The sequence below is a fragment of the Diplotaxodon limnothrissa genome, linkage group LG19 (assembly GCF_057381915.1).
Source record: "Diplotaxodon limnothrissa isolate DT_005_m linkage group LG19, D_limnothrissa_male_GT1.1, whole genome shotgun sequence".
NCBI lineage: Eukaryota > Metazoa > Chordata > Actinopteri > Cichliformes > Cichlidae > Diplotaxodon > Diplotaxodon limnothrissa.
Window position 1 is genome coordinate 689,466 of NC_140614.1, and position 21,263 is coordinate 710,728.

Consider the following 21,263-nt stretch of genomic DNA (forward strand, 5'->3'; position numbering starts at 1 on the left):
AGATTATTGTGGACTTCAGGAAGCACACAGCCCCACTCCCCCCCATCATCCTGACTGACACCCCCATCACCTCTGTGGACTCATTCCGCTTCCTGGGTACCACCATCACCCAGGACCTGAAGTGGGAGCCCACCATCACCTCCGTCATCAAGAAAGCCCAGCAGAGGATGTACTTCCTGAGGCAGCTGAAGAAATTCAACCTGCCAACACGGACGATGATGCAGTTCTACACCGCAATCATCGAGTCCATCCTCACCTCCTCCATCATCGTGTGGTACGCTGGAGCCACTATCAGGGACAAACAGAGACTGCAGCGTGTTGTGCGCTCTGCTGAGAAGGTGATTGGCTGCAGACTCCCATCTCTGCAGGACCTGTACACCTCCAGGACATTGCGGCGTGCAGCTCGGATCTCAGCTGACCCTTCTCACCCTGGACACAGTCTGTTTGACCTGCTCCCCTCAGGCAGGAGGCTCCGGTCCATTCGCACCAGAACCTCTCGCCATAAGAACAGTTTCTTCCCCTCTGCTGTCGGACACATGAACAATAACCATATGACTGTCCCCACCACTAACACATGACCCTACGCTGTGTCACTGCATCATTCTATGTTTGGCACTGATCACCACCTGCACTCATGTATATATCTTTCTACGTAGCACTCTTAATTCTTATTCTCATGTATATATCTCATGTATATCTCATGCACATATCTTTCTACGTAGCACTTTTAATTCTTATCCCTACTTTTATTTTTTCATGTCTATTTAAGTGCTATTTATGACACTATGTTTGCACTGAAGCACCGCAGCAATTTCCTTTTTTTTTTTTTTTTTTTTTTAATTTAATTTTTTTTTTTTTGGCCTGTCCCGTTTGGCTCTTTTGCATCAGAATTGTTGTCTAAAGGCAAAGAAAGATGCCCAACGGATTTACTTTACCAAACTGACCATCCCAGCCTTGCCGTAATGGTCCATTTGATTCACCTTTTATTGTTTATTTTATTTTCACTTACTGAATACGGGACAGACTTGACTGGGGGAAAGAAGGGGAGAAAGAAAGAGGGAAAGAGAAACAGCTGAGAAGAGGGACGGGGGAGAAGGGCAAAAACCAACAGAACGGGCAGAAAAAAAAAATGCATATATCAATCACCTGCTGAGAAAGAAAAAAGAAAGCAAGCAGAAGAGAAGAGTAATAGAATAAACAACATCACAATGATATATGGGAATATGGCAGTAAATACTAAATGTTAAACATTATTGTGCAGCACATAAGATCAACAGAACACAGTGTGCTTTGAGGTAGGAGCCAAAAAGGGTGTAGTTTGTGGGTGTGATCACCCGTGTGTACACCTGTGAGCATGGACGCGCTTGTTTTTTGTTTTTTTAAAAGGTTCCTTCATGTAATAATCTGCTAGAGGGTGTGGGGGGGCCACAGCCCCGTCCTCCAGGGCGTGAAGCAGGTGTGGAGGAGATCAAAACTGCAAACCGCAGCAATTTCCTAATGTTGTAAACCTGCTCAACATTTGGCAATAAACCCCTTTCTGATTCTGATTCTGAAGTAGCTGTAAGTAAACTGAGCGCTACAGCTTTAAGCAGCTGCGCGCTCCCGCGGGCGGCGATCACTTTCTGGCTGACATCACTTTTTGGCACAACACCTGGAGCTAAGGGGGCAAAATAATTGCATGAGTGCTGCTGTTTGACTGAGGAAGAACAAAGTAGTCGTGGTCAGCCAATCACATGACCACTTAAAGACAAAGCAACAAGGTGACATGTACCAGTTTTCAATCACGTTTACTGTCTAAGGACAGCGCAGCGAGCTCTCTCTGCTTATGAGCCAAAAAAAATAAAAAACAAACCAAAAACAGCGTGTTGGTGGAAAAATGCACCATGTCGACCAATCAAAAAATGATATGGCAACATGACATTTGGTTGTTTAGGAAGAGGAGTGATGAAGAGAGAGAGGGAGTTTTGAGATGTGAGAGATTTGTGACGTTTAGCATGTTTGCAGTGTGTAGTTAATGTGTTGTGTAGTTAGTGTGTAGTGTTGTGGATAGTTTGTGTCGTGTGTCAGAACAATGAGGCGACTGCTGTCTCCAGGTAGAAACAGCAGTGACACACCTGCTGCTGTCAGACCTGCAGGTATCAGGCTGTGATGTTTCCTTTATAGTGGACAGAAATATTTGGCACAAATAATTTGTGGCATCTTATTGAAGAACAGCTGATTGTTCTGTAAACAGTTTGACATGGTTATTAGAAAACGGGTAAATTACTGCAAATCACTTTGTTGTTTGCAAAACCTGTGCATAGGATTTTAAAGTGACAGTTTAGTTTTTGCATTTAAAGTTATGAAATATGATTCAATAAACATGTTTGTGGCTGTTACAGTAAAAAATATCCCTTTCTACTCGGATTTTATGTTTTTTATCTGATTTTAGATCAGTTGTGTTAGTACAGTAGTCAAAATGAAAAGATAACTGTAAATTCAGACACGTGAGGTTGTGCTGAAAACAATGAGACCAAACATGGCAAAGTAAATAGTTTGTAAAGGTGAAATGTAGAGGAAACACCAAAAGTAGTTAAAAATGGCCAATTATACCCTGGAGGGTTAAACTTTTTTTTTAAAGTAATGCAATAGTTACTTTTCAAGTAATTAATTGCTTTTAGAATCTTGTAACTCAGTTACTTTTTTGAAGAAGTAACTATAATTAATTACTTTTTCAAAGTAACTTGCCCAACACTGCCCCTGAGCTACTACTACCCAACTGCTGCTGTTCTTAACACTGTTTAACATTTCACAATAAACAGCAGTTTGGGTCTATAATGCTGTAAGGTCCTGATCTCGTTATAGCACCTAAAGAAGACACAGGTGCAGGAAGGTAGGGCCACTGGGATCTCTGAGTCGGTTAGTCATTTTATTCATTTATTTATTTATAAAGCACATTTAAAAACAGCAAAGAGTCGACCAAAGTGCTGTACAACGTAATAATGAAACAATAACATCATCAAACAGGTAAGAAAATTCAAATACAACTTGGTAACCCTCATACAGTATAGAAAGCCAAAGAGAAAAAATGTGTTTTAAGATGGGATTTAAAGAGTGACAGGTGGGGCCTTTCTAATGTGCAGAGGTAGATTGTTAAAGCTGCAAAAGGTCAGACAAATAGTCTGGTGCTGGGCGATTTAGCGCTTTATAAGTCAAAAGTAAGATTTTACATTTAATTCTAAAATGCACTGAAAGCTAATGAAGAGAAGCAAGCACCGGGGTAACATGTTGGTGTCTCTTCACATGAGTCAAAAGGCAGGCTGCAGCATTTTGTACAAGTTGGAGCCGTGCCAGACTGGACTGACACCGACGTATAGCAAATTACAGTAGTCCACTCGAGAAAGGGCGAACGCATGGACTGCTTGCTCCAGGTTTTTACAGGATAAAAATGATCCCACCTTGGATAGGAGCCTTAATTTAAAAAAGGACCGCTGAACAACTGAATTAATTTGTTTCTCAAATGCAAGTTTGTATCCAAGAAAACCCCCAGGTTTTTTTTATTTTAACAACAAATGCTAAGTTACATAAATCTAAATCTGGGGCATTAAAGTTACAGCTTGGTCTAAAACTAATTACTTCAGTTTTGTCTCAATAAAGGTAAGAAAATTTGAGACCATCCAGGTTTTAACTTCGTCAAGGCATTTGAATAAAGATTCCATGGAAGTGGAGGTGTTTCTATTAAGCCGCAGATAAATCTGGGTGTCGTCGGCGTAAGCGTGAAAGCAGATGTTATGCTTCCTAAAGATTAGGTCTAGGGGTAGCATATAGATTGAAAAGAGAATTGGGCCTAATACGGAACCCTGCGGGACACCACAAGTAAATGGAGCTGTGGAGGAAGTGAAATCACCAAGGCTCACGGGAAAAGTCCTCTCGGAGAAGTACGACCGAAACCATTCCAAAGGGATACCTTTGATACAGTCGCGAGATCAGAATACTGTGGTCAACAGGATCAAAGGCTGCAGTTAAGTCTAGAAGCAGGAGCACAGCTGAGTCACCTGAATCGGTGATTAACAAAATGTCATTAAGAATTTTTAGGAGGGCAGTTTCTGTGTAGTGGTGGGTTTTGAAACCTGACCAGAATATCTGAAAGATATTATGATTATTTAGAAAGGATTGTAGCTGCTCAAACACAATCCTCTCCAAAACCTTTGACAGAAACGGAAACTTGGAAATATGTCTGAAATTAGCAAAAACAGAGGAGTCAAGGTTCGATTTTTGAAGTACTGGCTGCACTACAGCGTGCTTAAATCCAGTTGGTACCACTCCACAGCTGAGACTACTATTAAAAATAGTTAAAATGTCGGAGCCGACTACCTTAATAATCTTTTTTAAAAATGTGTTGGGACTCCGTCTGTGGGGCAGGATGATGTCTTTATACTGTTACAAAGATCTCCCACTTGGTTAAAACACACAGGCTCAAACTGGTTAAAAGCAGTAGAACAGGTATATGTTAGTGAGGCATCGTACAGAGATAGGGTCGACACAGATCGAAGCATTTCTATCTTATTAATAGAAAACTGCAAGACTCTATGGCAAGTTTCAGCAGAGCTATACATATGAGAGGCAGGGGAGGTATTCGACCCGAATCAATAACTGAGAAGAGAGTTTGGGGATTATTAGAGTTGTTTGCGAGAAACTTAGATTTTTCAGCTTTTACAATGTCCTGATATCTCTATAGACTCTCTCAGCAGCAGAAAGGAAACTTGTAGCTTGTCTTTTTTCCATTTTCGTTCAGCCTTCCTGCACTGTCGTCTAGCTGATCGGGTCGTCTCGTTTGTCCTCGGGTCTGATTGAGTTGTCAGCCTTGCATTTACTAGAAAAGTTTGATTCGATCTGCTCGGTGCCATCAACAAGGGAAGAACCCGACCATTTTTTAAAGGCAGTGGAGAACTGTTCTATAGTCAGTGGTTTAAAAACACGATAACGGCGTGTTGGGATTGTTGGTTTAAAATGGCAGTGAGATAAAAGTATGTTAAACACTACTGGACAATTATCAGGGAAAATCGCATTCAATATTTCCAAATTAGAAATTGGAAATCCAGAAGACAACACGAGGTCCAACGTGTGGCCCTGTACATGTGTTGCATCCAATGCATGCTGGGTGAAGCTAAAAGAGTCTATGACATTTAAAAAGTCTTTAGCCAGCAGGTTGGAGGAGCTCTGAATTTTGACAGCCCTATTGATACCAGTTTGTACATGCTCCAGATAAAACTGGCTGCTTTTCCTCCACATTTTGCCGTGAAGAGCCAGAAAGTAAATAAATGGCAGACGGAAAAAACGCAGCTTGCTTACATCTTACTTTTCATGCGTGCGCAGTACAGGAATGTAGCGTTCAGTGTGGATGAAAAGGTCTGAAAACTACAGTGTGGATGCGGAGCGTTTTAAGATGAAAACGCCGTTTTCAAATTTATCCGGATTAGTGTAGACGTAGCCTCAGTATCCTGTCCCGTGCTCTACCTGCTGAGGCCCCGCCTGCATGCAGGAGTTTACAGGTTGTCTCACGTTTGTTGTGACCATGCAGACTCATCACACTCTTCAATCACACTTTGAGTATTTGTCTGGTGCCCAGGTTACCCCAGGCTTGGAGTGTAACGCTACCCAGTAGTATATAAGTAAACGATTTCTAGCTGTGTAATTAACGTGTTCTACACATTGATTATCAATAATATGAATATTTTTCTGTGTAATGAGTACTTGAGTATATTTGAATAATAAAAGTACTACACAGGATTGTGTGCTAGCACGCTAAGCCCAGCGACACGTTTCTCTTTTAAAAACATGTTCATACTTTGCTTCTATAGTTTCAAGCAGCAGAAAGGTAAATGTCATATTTGACTTTCTGAATCCACTTGATGGCGTACGTACAGACGCTCCACTGCTGGGCTCAGCGGCGCTAACGTACACGTTCACAGGTCCGTGGGAACGCCGTCCTTTCATGATTCCACATGGTCACATACCCGTCTGTCTCTGTGCTGCTGCTCAGAAATGTTTCACAATTATCAAACTTCCGTCAAGCAATCCAAATTTCATTTCCTTCAAAGTGAGTGTGCAGGAGAACATTTTACACATGAGAAGCTGCTGACAAGCTGTCCGTTTCCCCTACATCCATCCGTATCCTCAAGCTTATGGGCCATCCCAATAGGATCCACCCCCCACACAGCTCTCATTAACTCCCAGCAGGCTCCCCTCCCGTCCTTTCCCTTGGAGGAAGTCATCTCCTCTAATGTTAGTGTTGCGAGGGCCCTCAGGGGCCCCTGTGGAGGCCGGTGGCTTGCCATCGATCGTTACAGCCACTTCAGAAGTAAAAAGGCCCCCTACACGGCTCCTCTGCTCCAGCACAACCCCGCCCCCTCTCAGACATTGACCTTGTGGGTGCCACAGCCGTGGGCCCACATTAGGGGGCAGTAGTACATAATGATGGCAAATGGATGTAGGTAGGTGGGGGCAGAGTGACAAACGGTGGAGGGGGTAGCAGGGACAGCACTTAAACACAAGGCAGCAGAGAGGTGCACAATTTGATCCCGAGCGGTCGTGTTCTAGCATGGCTGTGTTATCCAGCGGCCAGCCCGGCAGGCAGCTGCTGCCCGCGTTTGCTGTGGTTGGCCTCCGATCGGCGAGCCGGCAGAGCGTGAAAGCCTCGCAGCAGTAGCCTAACCACTGCTCTCACGATATGGATGCTAACCCTCCCCAGGCTCACATGCCAATAACTCAATAACAGTTTCCCCAGTCTGTGGGTTTCCTGTGTTTGTGACAATTGTCAGTGTTTTGTGGGGTAGGGGGGTGGGGGGTAGAGGATGGAGCGCATTCAAAGCAAGGTGGAAGGTACAGCCACAGATCACACGGTCTAAAGTTTGGATGCACAGCAAAAGTGGAAAGTTTCCATCCATCATGATACGTAGAGACACGAGAAACCAGACAAAGTGTGCAGATTTCAGGCTGCTGTTAAAAAAGTGTGTATTTTCATTTATTTACACAACATTAGACAGAAACTGGACACACACAGTGATTACTACATCACAGTAGTAATCAGTACTAATTACAGTAGTACAGTACTCTGAAAACCTATTTGCCCTCTACCTGATTCACTTTTTGCATATTTGTCACACTTCAGTGTTTCAGATCATTAAATGTAATATTATACATTGATAACCTGAGTAATTACGTCATGCTATTCTTAAATGGTGCTTTTTTATTAAGGAGAAAAGCTAGCTTATATTATTATTGTTATTATTATTATGCACAATTGGAGATAACAGTGGTGAACCTTCCCAGGAGTGGTCAGCGTAAGCCCATCAATGACTCATCACAGAGGTCACCAAACAACCAAGAACAATGGCTAATCAGAATCAGCATCGCGTATATGCGCAAACACATACAAGGAATTTGGTTCTGGTAGATCAAGCACAGCAATGTAAATGTAATATGTAATATCCCTGCACTCAGTCAAGGTCAGTGCTGATGAAAGAGGCTGGGAAAAATGGCATCCATGGGAGAGTTCAGAGGTGAAAGCAGTGGCAAAAACATCCCGCTGAACCCTAAGACCTTTCTTAATGTGGACTGATGAGACAACAATGACATCTTTGTTTGTTTCCCTTCACATGTGGTGTGAAAGAACACTACATGGTGGTGTAGTGTGATGGTCTGGGGCTGCTCTACTCGTTCCCCTCACCCCCAACAGGTTGTGGCAGATGGAGAGCCTGGTTCTGCTGCAGCTTTCTTCCTGTTAAAGTAGAGTTTTTCCTCCCCACTGTCTCCTGGTGCTGTCTGATTTGTTGATTGTCTCAGTGTCGGGGTTTCTTGATAATATTACAGGATCTTTATCCTATAATATAAAGGTCCTCAAGGTGACTGTTGTTGTGACCTTCAGCTATATAAGTAAAACTGAATTGATTTGTTTCCTTAAGAAGACTCAACAAGTTGACACATATGACAGTTAAGAAAGCACAGCAGTATGTTTAAGCCTGTTTAAGTGCTTACTGCATTTAAACACCAGAATACAAGTGCTATTCTTTCATTAGTCCTTCAGCACTCCTGACAACACCAGATAATTTGGTCATAATGTGTTATTTACACTCAGATAGTTCCAGGTGTTCATGGTTTCAAAAACGGTCTGTCAGATTTGGTCTTCCCAAAAGTGATTTGTGGGAAAAACTGAATGCAAATTGCCCGAGAGTCAGAATTACTAAAGCTTCAAGTTCTAGGAGGACTGTGTGCATCGGCGAGAGCGGAGGCGTCTGGAGGAAACGCTCCTGTGGAAACTTTGAGAGCTGCAGTGTGGATTTTCTCTGTCGTTCGATGAGGCTCATGAACATCTGCTGGGGTGTTTTGTGCAGCTCAGCAGTCATCAAACTAGTATTCCCCTTTTTCATTTGCTTGTTTGTTTGTGTGCGTGTGCGTGTGCGTGTGTGTGTGTGTGTGTGTGTGCGTGTGTGTGCGCGTATATGTGTGCGTGTGTGTGTGTGTGCGTGTGTGTGTGTGCACCTCTAGAAATCAACTCATGCCAGTGGCTTGTTTGTTCTTTGGTCAGTAATACAGAACTCCTCTCACTGCTTGAAAGCAGTATTTCATCACTGTGTCTTACTTTTCCCACTTTTTCCAAATGAAACTAGTAACAGTAGACACGTACGATGTTTAAAGGTGCCTGCGATTGTCCCACACACAATCATCATCATCATCATAGAGACCAGACCCTTTATTGTGCTGGTTAAGAATTTTACATGTGTCACCTGATCAAAAATATAATGATCAGACCGTATAATTAGGATAATTAGATACTGGTGTGATTACAGGTTTAGAAACAGGTTTATTAAAATCATTACATACACTGTGTATGAACAACCCGTTCTCACTCCCAAAGCGTAACATTTTACGCTAGGTGACAAATCGTCACCATATTACGTTTTCGGCTACCCACCACGTTCCTAAATGACGACCTCGGAAAAAGAGGAAATATGAGAACCGTCTGGACTGAACCTACACATGTTCGCTCTTTTTCTTCAAATCGCTTAGAAACACGCTATTTAACATCATTAAAGTCCTGGTTAAGGTCAGGAATAAGGTTATGGTCAGGGCTAGGGATAAGGTTAGGTTTAGGGCTGGAATACAGGGCTGGAACGTCTACTACCGCGGGCGCGTCATTGCACTGGATTCCAGCCATAACCCGCCGCGTACCATAAGAACGCCGAAGGTCTCCTTTCGCGTTCCTCAGGAACGCCGCGGGACGTGACAAAACGTCGACATGTTACGCCTCGGGAGTGAGAACGCTCTGGTATGAAAGACGCACATGAGCCTCAAGTGGCCATCTGGGGAACTGCACTTTTGCTCTGCTATGCTAGCAGAGTTGTTCGGGCCAGTGGACACAAACGGCAGTGATATGGTCAACGCGATGACACACATCAGCCTATTACGATGACTGTGCTGTAAGCGAGTGAGTTTGAGGGAGAAAGAAAGCGTCACACTGTTAAAAAGTAAATTTCACTGTGAACTAGTCACTAAAGTGGGTGGCTGTAGCTCAGGTGGTAGAGCAGGTCATCTACTGATCGGAAGGTTGGTGGTTCGATTCCCGGCTTCCCCTAGTCTGCATGCCAAATATCCTTGGGCAAGATACTAACCCGAAATTGCTCTCCGATGCATTCATCGGAGTATGAATGTGTGTGAATGTCAGTTGTGCTTGTGCGAATGGGTGTGAATGGGTGAATGCACAAGTTGTGCAAAGCGCTTTGAGTGCTCAGAAGAGTGGAAAAGTGCTATATAAGAACTAGTCCATTTACCATTTAAATCACTCCATGTTCCAGGATATTAAAGAAAGAATTGATGCATTTTTAACATTCTGGTGCCTGTTAGGACACAGAATTAGATCTAAAAAGTAAAGAAGAAAGTCATTTTCTTTTCATTGTCTTTTAAAGCAGACCGTGTGGACTTTTTTGTCTTGCTGTTGTGAATAATCTGCTGTGTTAGTGGCCTCCTGTATCTCCTCTCAGCACTCCCCGGCTCTTCAATTGTCACAGCTTTGACAGCAAATCTGCATTTCACCCTCCACTCTCACCTGGGAAAGGGAAAAAAAAGGAGCACACCGATTCTATTTCACCTGCCTCTCCTCCCAAAGTGTACGATAAAAACTTTCCAACAGTTGCAATCATCCACACCTACCTCCCCCTTAAACTCCTGTATGAAAAGATGCGATAAAATTTCACTCTGTTTGTGCTGCAATTTAGCCCTCCCTCTCCCCCGTTTGTGTCAAAACAACAGAATCACCTCTCCCAAAAGACAAAAACACTGAAAAAAATATGCACGCAGGTTCCAGGTGTGGGGAGAGTGTGTGGGTGAAGTTACGGTACATTTGCCATTCTAGTTGTGTGTAAATATTAGAAAGCAGCGGGTTCCTGGCGTGAGGAGAAGCCAGGCAAAGCGGCGGCACTAAGACAGGCATCCTTATCGGTATTGTGTTCAGACTCCGGCGTGCTCCTGCTGTTTGTAATCTGCAGCTGCCGCTGTGAGCAAAACTGGACAGGCATTTATTGTCCCAGCAGGAGGACGCTTGACAAGAGAATGTTAAACACTCCGCTACCTGCAATTTTCAAAAAGCGATAGCAGACATGATAAAATGTACACACACATTTAATTTCATCTTTTCTTTTTCGGGGGAGGGAGGAGAAGCAGCAGCACAGAGGAACCGAGACTCGGGGAAAGGAGAGAGGAGTTTCTGTGAGCTCTCACTGTTGCAGCAGTATACGCGAACTGTGGACCAAATGTGGGCTTTCATTTGATTTCTGGCTGATGGTGGCGTCCTCCACCGCACACATGCACACAGTCACATGTGTAGGTGACACACAGGACTGTGGAAAGTCTTGTTTGGGTAAAAAGCAAGCTTAGCAGTAGGCTTTGGTAGTAAAACAAGCTGATGGTTGAACTTACCCTTCTTCACAGCTGGCTTACCAAGAAGCATATGCAAGATGCTTGGCAACCCACCTCCACCACAGCTTCTTATTTTGTGTTCACCTGTTCTCTTTGATACCTGTTCTGTGGTCCCTGCTGTGTACTTTCATATCTATGCATGAAGGGAATGGGAGGTCTGGTTTCAGGGACTTCTAAAAGGGACCTCTTAAGACTTGCTATAGATGTCTATCTATGTGTACATATACATATATACACACATTTATTTATTTATAAGGAACCCACAATAGTGGTTGCTAATCTCACTGGCGCCCAAGCCATCAAGTATAACCTAATAAAACATTACACAATAAAGGTGATTGTAATAAAGATGCAAAATATCCACATAATTGTCTCTTACATCCACAATAAGGTTTTACACTTGTAAAAACATACACATGCAAATGTCACTAGGTATACATATACACTCAAAAGTCATCACCTAGCATGCATGTCTTTAGACTGAAGGACTTGCCAATCCATGGATGTACTTTTGTGGATGAGGCCTCCTTTGACTTGTTCCAGTGCATCCTGCATTTGCTTTATTAGATTCAAATTTAATTAGGAACATGTTCTCTAGAAGAACCAACTCCTCCGTGCTGACTTGATCTCACCCTGTTACTGTGTGACAGACCTCAACAGCACGGTCCTGTCCCATCCTCTGATCATTTTTGACAGCATGGTAAAATCATACTGGCAGCAGAGATGTTTCCTTTCCTGATTTGGCTGTGTGAGCAATGGCTCTTAAATTGGGTCACAGCGGCTAATGGATCCCATGCCGGGAGTGCCATTAAGAAGAAATAAACCTATGTGGACATATTTATTAAGCAATTTGCACCTCGTGCCATCTATTAGAGGGCTAATAAGGGAAGCTGTCTGACTGCCCTGCCTCAGCTTTAAGTGAATATCAAAATGTACGATTACAGTGCAATCAAATCAGAGGTAGAATTATGATGTTTAGATTCACACAAGGGTTGGGGATCTTTAACGGCATTTTCATAACTCTAAAAGGGAGAGTTATTAAATTACATTGTAGTAGTTACAGTTTTTCTCAAATGCTAAAACACATTTCACAAACGTTACCACCAGGTCCCCCAATGTCCAAACACAACACCCTTCTCTAAAGCTACATAAACACAACCACACCTTCCCACTGCAAAACTCAAACTCCCACACCAAGAGAGCAGCTCGAAGCTGTCAAAACTGTAAACACTATACACAGCATTACACACTACAGCAAAACAATTGAAAACACAATGCTCAATTTGTGAGAAGGTTCTTTGTTCCATAACTGCCAATGCATATTTTAGAAACTATACAGTAACGGATCGTCGTAGATCTCTGCAGAGGATTAGGCATTTAGATTTGTGAGTTTCATATGAGTAGTATAAATCTATAGAAAATCCTGCATGTACGTACACTACTGTAACACAACTCAATGCAAAAACAGAATCTATTGCACACAACAGTAATCTTGAAAACATGAACAGGGTGTGAAGTTTTTTTATTTACGTTATTCACACCACACACACCACAATCACTGTGCGGCATCATGTCGCTGAGCTGTTGCTCGCATCTCGTCCGTAATGATGGTGCGAGGTTGTCTTGCTCTCCCTCCTGGACCTTCTCCTCTCCCATGTTGGCCTGCTCCTCTTCTTCCAGGGCCAGCTCTTCTCCCTCCTCTGCATCAAATTCCTCTTCCCCTGACTCTGCCTTCATCCATTGTGTTTGTTTGGAACCTTCAGCATACTGTGCACTCTGAACTTGCTTTTACATGTGGGTACAGCATTAGCAACAAGTGTCTTCAATTTTGAGTCATTGTGTGTAGTGAATGACGCCAGGTGTGTTCCCTGTGTTCAAAGATTGGTGACTGTGGCAAGCATTTTGCATCACATGGGCTTTCATTTGAGGATATGAGCAGAGTTGTTTTGCAACATGTGTTTTAGCAAGGAAAAATGTGTTTAGATTTATGAGTACAGAGGGTTGTGTTTTGTGAATTGTGTCTTCATGTGACATGTGTTTATGGTACTGGAATATGGTGGCTACATTTAGTAAATGTGTTTAGACTACTGGTCATTTGGGTTACAGGATTGGCTTTTGTGTTTTAACATTTGAGAAAAACTGTAATGCAACTATTTCTTGTGTTAAACATGTTTCTGCTTGTTATTACTGCCACGGTTATTACTGCCACTACAGCTGGAGGAAGGTGGTGGTGCACCATCAAACAAACAAGCAACAAAGAGAGAAAAACAATGTGCAGGTCACAGTAACGACACTAACTGACACTAAGCTATGATATTTGTACACTAGCCTGTGATATTTGTACACTAACCTGTGATATTTGTACACTAGCCTGTGATATTTGTACACTAACCTGTGATATTTGTACACTAGCCTGTGATGTCTGCACAGCAACCTGTGATGTCTGTACACTAGCCTGTGATATTTGTACACTAGCCTGTGATATTTGTACACTAGCCTGTGATGTCTGCACAGCAACCTGTGATGTCTGTACACTAGCCTGTGATATTTGTAAACTAGCCTGTGATATTTGTACACTAGACTGTGATGTCTGCACAGCAACCTGTGATGTCTGTACACTAGCCTGTGATATTTGTACACTAGCCTGTGATATTTGTACACTAACCTGCGATGTTTGTACACTAGCCTGTGATGTCTGCACAGCAACCTGTGATGTCTGTACACTAGCCTGTGATATTTGTACACTAGCCTGTGATGTCTGCACAGCAACCTGTGATGTCTGTACACTAGCCTGTGATATTTGTACACTAACCTGTGATATTTGTACACTAGCCTGTGATGTCTGTACAGCAACCTGTGATGTTTGTACACTAGCCTGTGATATTTGTACACTAACCTGTGATGTTTGTACACTAGCCTGTGATGTCTGTACACTAGCCTGTGATATTTGTACACTAGCCTGTGATGTCTGTACACTAGCCTGTGATATTTGTACACTAACCTGTGATGTCTGTACAGCAACCTGTGATGTCTGTACACTAGCCTGTGATATTTGTACACTAACCTGTGATATTTGTACACTAGCCTGTGATGTCTGTACAGCAACCTGTGATGTTTGTACACTAGCCTGTGATATTTGTACACTAGACTGTGATGTTTGTACACTAGCCTGTGATGTCTGTACACTAGCCTGTGATATTTGTACACTAACCTGTGATGTTTGTACACTAGCCTGTGATGTCTGTACACTAGCCTGTGATATTTGTACACTAACCTGTGATATTTGTACACTAGCCTGTGATGTCTGTACAGCAACCTGTGATGTTTGTACACTAGCCTGTGATATTTGTACACTAACCTGTGATGTTTGTACACTAGCCTGTGATGTCTGTACACTAGCCTGTGATATTTGTACACTAACCTGTGATGTTTGTACACTAACCTGTGATGTCTGTACACTAGCCTGTGATATTTGTACACTAACCTGTGATATTTGTACACTAGCCTGTGATGTCTGTACACTAGCCTGTGATATTTGTACACTAACCTGTGATGTCTGTACAGCAACCTGTGATGTCTGTACACTAGCCTGTGATATTTGTACACTAACCTGTGATATTTGTACCCTAGCCTGTGATGTTTGTACACTAGCCTGTGATGTCTGTACACTAGCCTGTGATATTTGTACACTAACCTGTGATATTTGTACACTAGCCTGTGATATTTGTACACTAACCTGTGATGTCTGTACAGCAACCTGTGATGTCTGTACACTAGCCTGTGATATTTGTACACTAACCTGTGATATTTGTACACTAACCTGTGATATTTGTACCCTAGCCTGTGATGTTTGTACACTAACCTGTGATGTTTGTACACTAACCTGTGATATTTGTACCCTAGCCTGTGATGTTTGTACACTAACCTGTGATATTTGTACCCTAGCCTGTGATGTTTGTACACTAGCCTGTGATGTCTGTACACTAGCCTGTGATATTTGTACACTAACCTGTGATATTTGTACACTAGCCTGTGATGTCTGTACACTAGCCTGTGATATTTGTACACTAACCTGTGATGTCTGTACAGCAACCTGTGATGTCTGTACACTAGCCTGTGATATTTGTACACTAACCTGTGATATTTGTACACTAACCTGTGATATTTGTACCCTAGCCTGTGATGTTTGTACACTAACCTGTGATGTTTGTACACTAACCTGTGATATTTGTACCCTAGCCTGTGATGTTTGTACACTAGCCTGTGATATTTGTACACTAGCCTGTGATGTCTGTACACTAGCCTGTGATATTTGTACACTAGCCTGTGATGTCTGTACACTAACCTGTGATATTTGTACACTAACCTGTGATGTTTGTACACTAGCCTGTGATGTTTGTACACTAGCCTGTGATATTTGTACACTAGCCTGTGATGTCTGTACACTAGCCTGTGATATTTGTACACTAGCCTGTGATGTCTGTACACTAGCCTGTGATGTTTGTACACTAGCCTGTGATATTTGTACACTAGCCTGTGATGTCTGTACACTAGCCTGTGATATTTGTACACTAGCCTGTGATGTCTGTACACTAGCCTGTGATATTTGTACACTAACCTGTGATGTCTATACAGCAACCTGTGATGTCTGTACACTAGCCTGTGATATTTGTACACTAACCTGTGATATTTGTACACTAGCCTGTGATGTCTGTACACTAGCCTGTGATATTTGTACACTAACCTGTGATATTTGTACCCTAGCCTGTGATGTTTGTACACTAGCCTGTGATGTTTGTACACTAGCCTGTGATGTTTGTACACTAGCCTGTGATATTTGTACACTAGCCTGTGATGTTTGTACACTAGCCTGTGATGTTTGTACACTAGCCTGTGATATTTGTACACTAACCTGTGATGTTTGTACACTAGACTGTGATGTCTGTACAGCAACCTGTGATATTTGTACACTAGCCTGTGATGTTTGTACACTAGCCTGTGATATTTGTACACTAGCCTGTGATATCTGTACACTAGCATGTGATATTTGTACACTAACCTGTGATGTCTGTACAGCAACCTGTGATGTTTGTACACTAGCCTGTGATATTTGTACACTAGCCTGTGATATTTGTACACTAACCTGTGATGTTTGTACACTAGCCTGTGATATTTGTACACTAGCCTGTGATGTCTGTACACTAGCCTGTGATATTTGTACACTAACATGCGATGTTTGTACACTAGCCTGTGATGTCTGTACAGCAACCTGTGATATTTGTACACTAGCCTGTGATGTCTGTACAGCAACCTGTGATATTTGTACACTAGCCTGTGATGTTTGTACACTAACCTGCGATGTTTGTACACTAACCTGTGATGTCTGTACACTAGCCTGTGATATTTGTACACTAGCCTGTGATGTCTGTACACTAGCCTGTGATATTTGTACACTAGCCTGTGATGTTTGTACACTAACCTGCGATGTCTGCACAGCAACCTGTGATGTCTGTACACTAGCCTGTGATATTTGTAAACTAGCCTGTGATATTTGTACACTAGCCTGTGATATTTGTACACTAACCTGTGATGTCTGTACACTAGCCTGTGATATTTGTACACTAGCCTGTGATATTTGTACACTAACCTGTGATGTTTGTACACTAGCCTGTGATGTCTGTACACTAGCCTGTGATATTTGTACACTAGCCTGTGATGTCTGTACACTAGCTTGTGATATTTGTACACTAACCTGTGATGTCTGTACAGCAACCTGTGATGTCTGTACACTAGCCTGTGATATTTGTACACTAACCTGTGATATTTGTACACTAGCCTGTGATGTCTGTACACTAGCCTGTGATATTTGTACACTAACCTGTGATATTTGTACACTAGCCTGTGATGTCTGTACAGCAACCTGTGATGTTTGTACACTAGCCTGTGATATTTGTACACTAACCTGTGATGTTTGTACACTAGACTGTGATGTCTGTACACTAGCCTGTGATATTTGTACACTAACCTGTGATATTTGTACACTAGCCTGTGATGTCTGTACACTAGCCTGTGATATTTGTACACTAACCTGTGATATTTGTACACTAGCCTGTGATGTCTGTACAGCAACCTGTGATGTTTGTACACTAGCCTGTGATATTTGTACACTAACCTGTGATATTTGTACACTAGCCTGTGATGTCTGTACAGCAACCTGTGATGTCTGTACACTAGCCTGTGATATTTGTACACTAGCCTGTGATGTCTGTACACTAGCCTGTGATATTTGTACACTAACCTGTGATGTCTGTACACTAGCCTGTGATATTTGTACACTAACCTGTGATATTTGTACCCTAGCCTGTGATGTTTGTACACTAACCTGTGATGTTTGTACACTAGCCTGTGATATTTGTACAGCAACCTGTGATGTCTGTACACTAGCCTGTGATGTTTGTACACTAGCCTGTGATATTTGTACACTAACCTGTGATATTTGTACCCTAGCCTGTGATGTTTGTACACTAACCTGTGATGTTTGTACACTAACCTGTGATATTTGTACCCTAGCCTGTGATGTTTGTACACTAGCCTGTGATATTTGTACACTAGCCTGTGATGTCTGTACACTAGCCTGTGATATTTGTACACTAGCCTGTGATGTCTGTACACTAGCCTGTGATATTTGTACACTAACCTGTGATGTTTGTACACTAGCCTGTGATATTTGTACACTAGCCTGTGATGTCTGTACACTAGCCTGTGATATTTGTACACTAGCCTGTGATGTCTGTACACTAGCCTGTGATATTTGTACACTAACCTGTGATGTCTGTACAGCAACCTGTGATGTCTGTACACTAGCCTGTGATATTTGTACACTAACCTGTGATATTTGTACACTAGCCTGTGATGTCTGTACACTAGCCTGTGATATTTGTACACTAACCTGTGATATTTGTACCCTAGCCTGTGATGTTTGTACACTAACCTGTGATGTTTGTACACTAACCTGTGATATTTGTACCCTAGCCTGTGATATTTGTACACTAGCCTGTGATGTCTGTACAGCAACCTGTGATATTTGTACACTAGCCTGTGATGTTTGTACACTAACCTGTGATGTTTGTACACTAGCCTGTGATGTTTGTACACTAACCTGTGATGTTTGTACACTAGACTGTGATGTCTGTACAGCAACCTGTGATATTTGTACACTAGCCTGTGATGTTTGTACACTAGCCTGTGATGTTTGTACACTAGCCTGTGATGTCTGTACACTAGCCTGTGATATTTGTACACTAACCTGTGATGTCTGTACAGCAACCTGTGATGTTTGTACACTAGCCTGTGATATTTGTACACTAGCCTGTGATATTTGTACACTAGCCTGTGATATTTGTACACTAGCCTGTGATGTCTGTACACTAGCCTGTGATATTTGTACACTAACCTGCGATGTTTGTACGCTAGCCTGTGATGTCTGTACAGCAACCTGTGATATTTGTACACTAGCCTGTGATGTTTGTACACTAACCTGCGATGTTTGTACACTAGACTGTGATATTTGTACACTAGCCTGTGATGTCTGTACAGCAACCTGTGATATTTGTACACTAGCCTGTGATATTTGTACACTAGCCTGTGATGTCTGTACAGCAACCTGTGATGTTTGTACACTAGCCTGCGATGTTTGTACACTAGCCTGTGATGTCTGTACAGCAACCTGTGATGTTTGTACACTAGCCTGTGATATTTGTACACTAACCTGTGATGTCTGTACAGCAACCTGTGATGTTTGTACACTAACCTGTGATGTCTGTACACTAGCCTGTGATATTTGTACACTAGCCTGTAATATTTGTACACTAACCTGTGATGTTTGTACACTAGCCTGTGATGTTTGTACACTAGCCTGTGATATTTGTACACTAGACTGTAATATTTGTACACTAACCTGTGATGTTTGTACACTAGCCTGTGATATTTGTACACTAGCCTGTGATGTCTGTACAGCAACCTGTGATATTTGTACACTAGCCTGTGATATTTGTACACTAACCTGTGATGTTTGTACACTAGCCTGTGATGTTTGTACACTAGCCTGTGATGTTTGTACACTAAGCTGTGATGTTTGTACACTAGCCTGTGATGTTTGTACACTAACCTGTGATGTTTGTACACTAGCCTGTGATGTTTGTACACTAAGCTGTGATATTTGTACACTAGCCTATGATGTTTGTACACTAGCCTGTGATGTTTGTACACTAGCCTGTGATATTTGTACACTAACCTGTGATGTTTGTACACTAGCCTGTGATGTTTGTACACTAGCCTGTGATGTCTGTACACTAGCCTGTGATATTTGTACACTAGCCTGTGATGTTTGTACACTAGCCTGTGATATTTGTACACTAGCCTGTGATGTCTGTACACTAGCCTGTGATATTTGTACACTAACCTGCGATGTCTGTACAGCAACCTGTGATGTTTGTACACTAGCCTGTGATATTTGTACACTAACCTGCGATGTCTGTACAGCAACCTGTGATGTTTGTACACTAGCCTGTGATATTTGTACACTAGCCTGTGATGTCTGTACAGCAACCTGTGATATTTGTACACTAACCTGTGATGTTTGTACACTAGCCTGTGATATTTGTACACTAGCCTGTGATGTCTGTACAGCAACTTGTGATATTTGTACACTAGCCTGTGATGTTTGTACACTAACCTGTGATGTCTGTACAGCAACCTGTGATGTTTGTACACTAGCCTGTGATATTTGTACACTAGCCTGTGATGTCTGTACACTAGCCTGTGATATTTGTACACTAGCCTGTAATATTTGTACACTAACCTGTGATGTTTGTACACTAGCCTGTGATATTTGTACACTAGACTGTAATATTTGTACACTAACCTGTGATGTTTGTACACTAGCCTGTGATATTTGTACACTAGCCTGTGATGTCTGTACAGCAACCTGTGATATTTGTACACTAGCCTGTGATATTTGTACACTAACCTGTGATGTTTGTACACTAGCCTGTGATATTTGTACACTAGACTGTGATGTCTGTACAGCAACCTGTGATATTTGTACACTAGCCTGTGATATTTGTACACTAGCCTGTGATGTTTGTACACTAGCCTGTGATGTTTGTACACTAGACTGTGATGTCTGTACAGCAACCTGTGATATTTGTACACTAGCCTGTGATGTTTGTACACTAGCCTGTGATGTTTGTACACTAGCCTGTGATATTTGTACACTAGCCTGTAATATTTGTACACTAACCTGTGATGTTTGTACACTAGCCTGTGATATTTGTACACTAGACTGTAATATTTGTACACTAACCTGTGATGTTTGTACACTAGCCTGTGATATTTGTACACTAGCCTGTGATGTCTGTACAGCAACCTGTGATATTTGTACACTAGCCTGTGATATTTGTACACTAGCCTGTGATATTTGTACACTAACCTGTGATGTTTGTACACTAGCCTGTGATATTTGTACACTAGACTGTGATGTCTGTACAGCAACCTGTGATATTTGTACACTAGCCTGTGATATTTGTACACTAGCCTGTGATGTTTGTACACTAACCTGTGATGTTTGTACACTAGCCTGTGATGTTTGTACACTAACCTGTGATGTTTGTACACTAGACTGTGATGTCTGTACAGCAACCTGTGATATTTGTACACTAGCCTGTGATGTTTGTACACTAGCCTGTGATATTTGTACACTAACCTGCGATGTTTGTACACTAGACTGTGATATTTGTACACTAGCCTGTGATGTCTGTACAGCAACCTGTGATATTTGTACACTAGCCTGTGATATTTGTACACTAGCCTGTGATGTCTGTACAGCAACCTGTGATGTTTGTACACTAGCCTGCGATGTTTGTACACTAGCCTGTGATGTCTGTACAGCAACCTGTGATGTTTGTACACTAGCCTGTGATATTTGTACACTAACCTGTGATGTCTGTACAGCAACCTGTGATGTTTGTACACTAACCTGTGATGTTTGTACACTAGCCTGTGATATTTGTACACTAGCCTGTGATGTCTGTACACTAGCCTGTGATATTTGTACACTAGCCTGTAATATTTGTACACTAACCTGTGATGTTTGTACACTAGCCTGTGATGTTTGTACACTAGCCTGTGATATTTGTACACTAGACTGTAATATTTGTACACTAACCTGTGATGTTTGTACACTAGCCTGTGATATTTGTACACTAGCCTGTGATGTTTGTACACTAGCCTGTGATGTTTGTACACTAAGC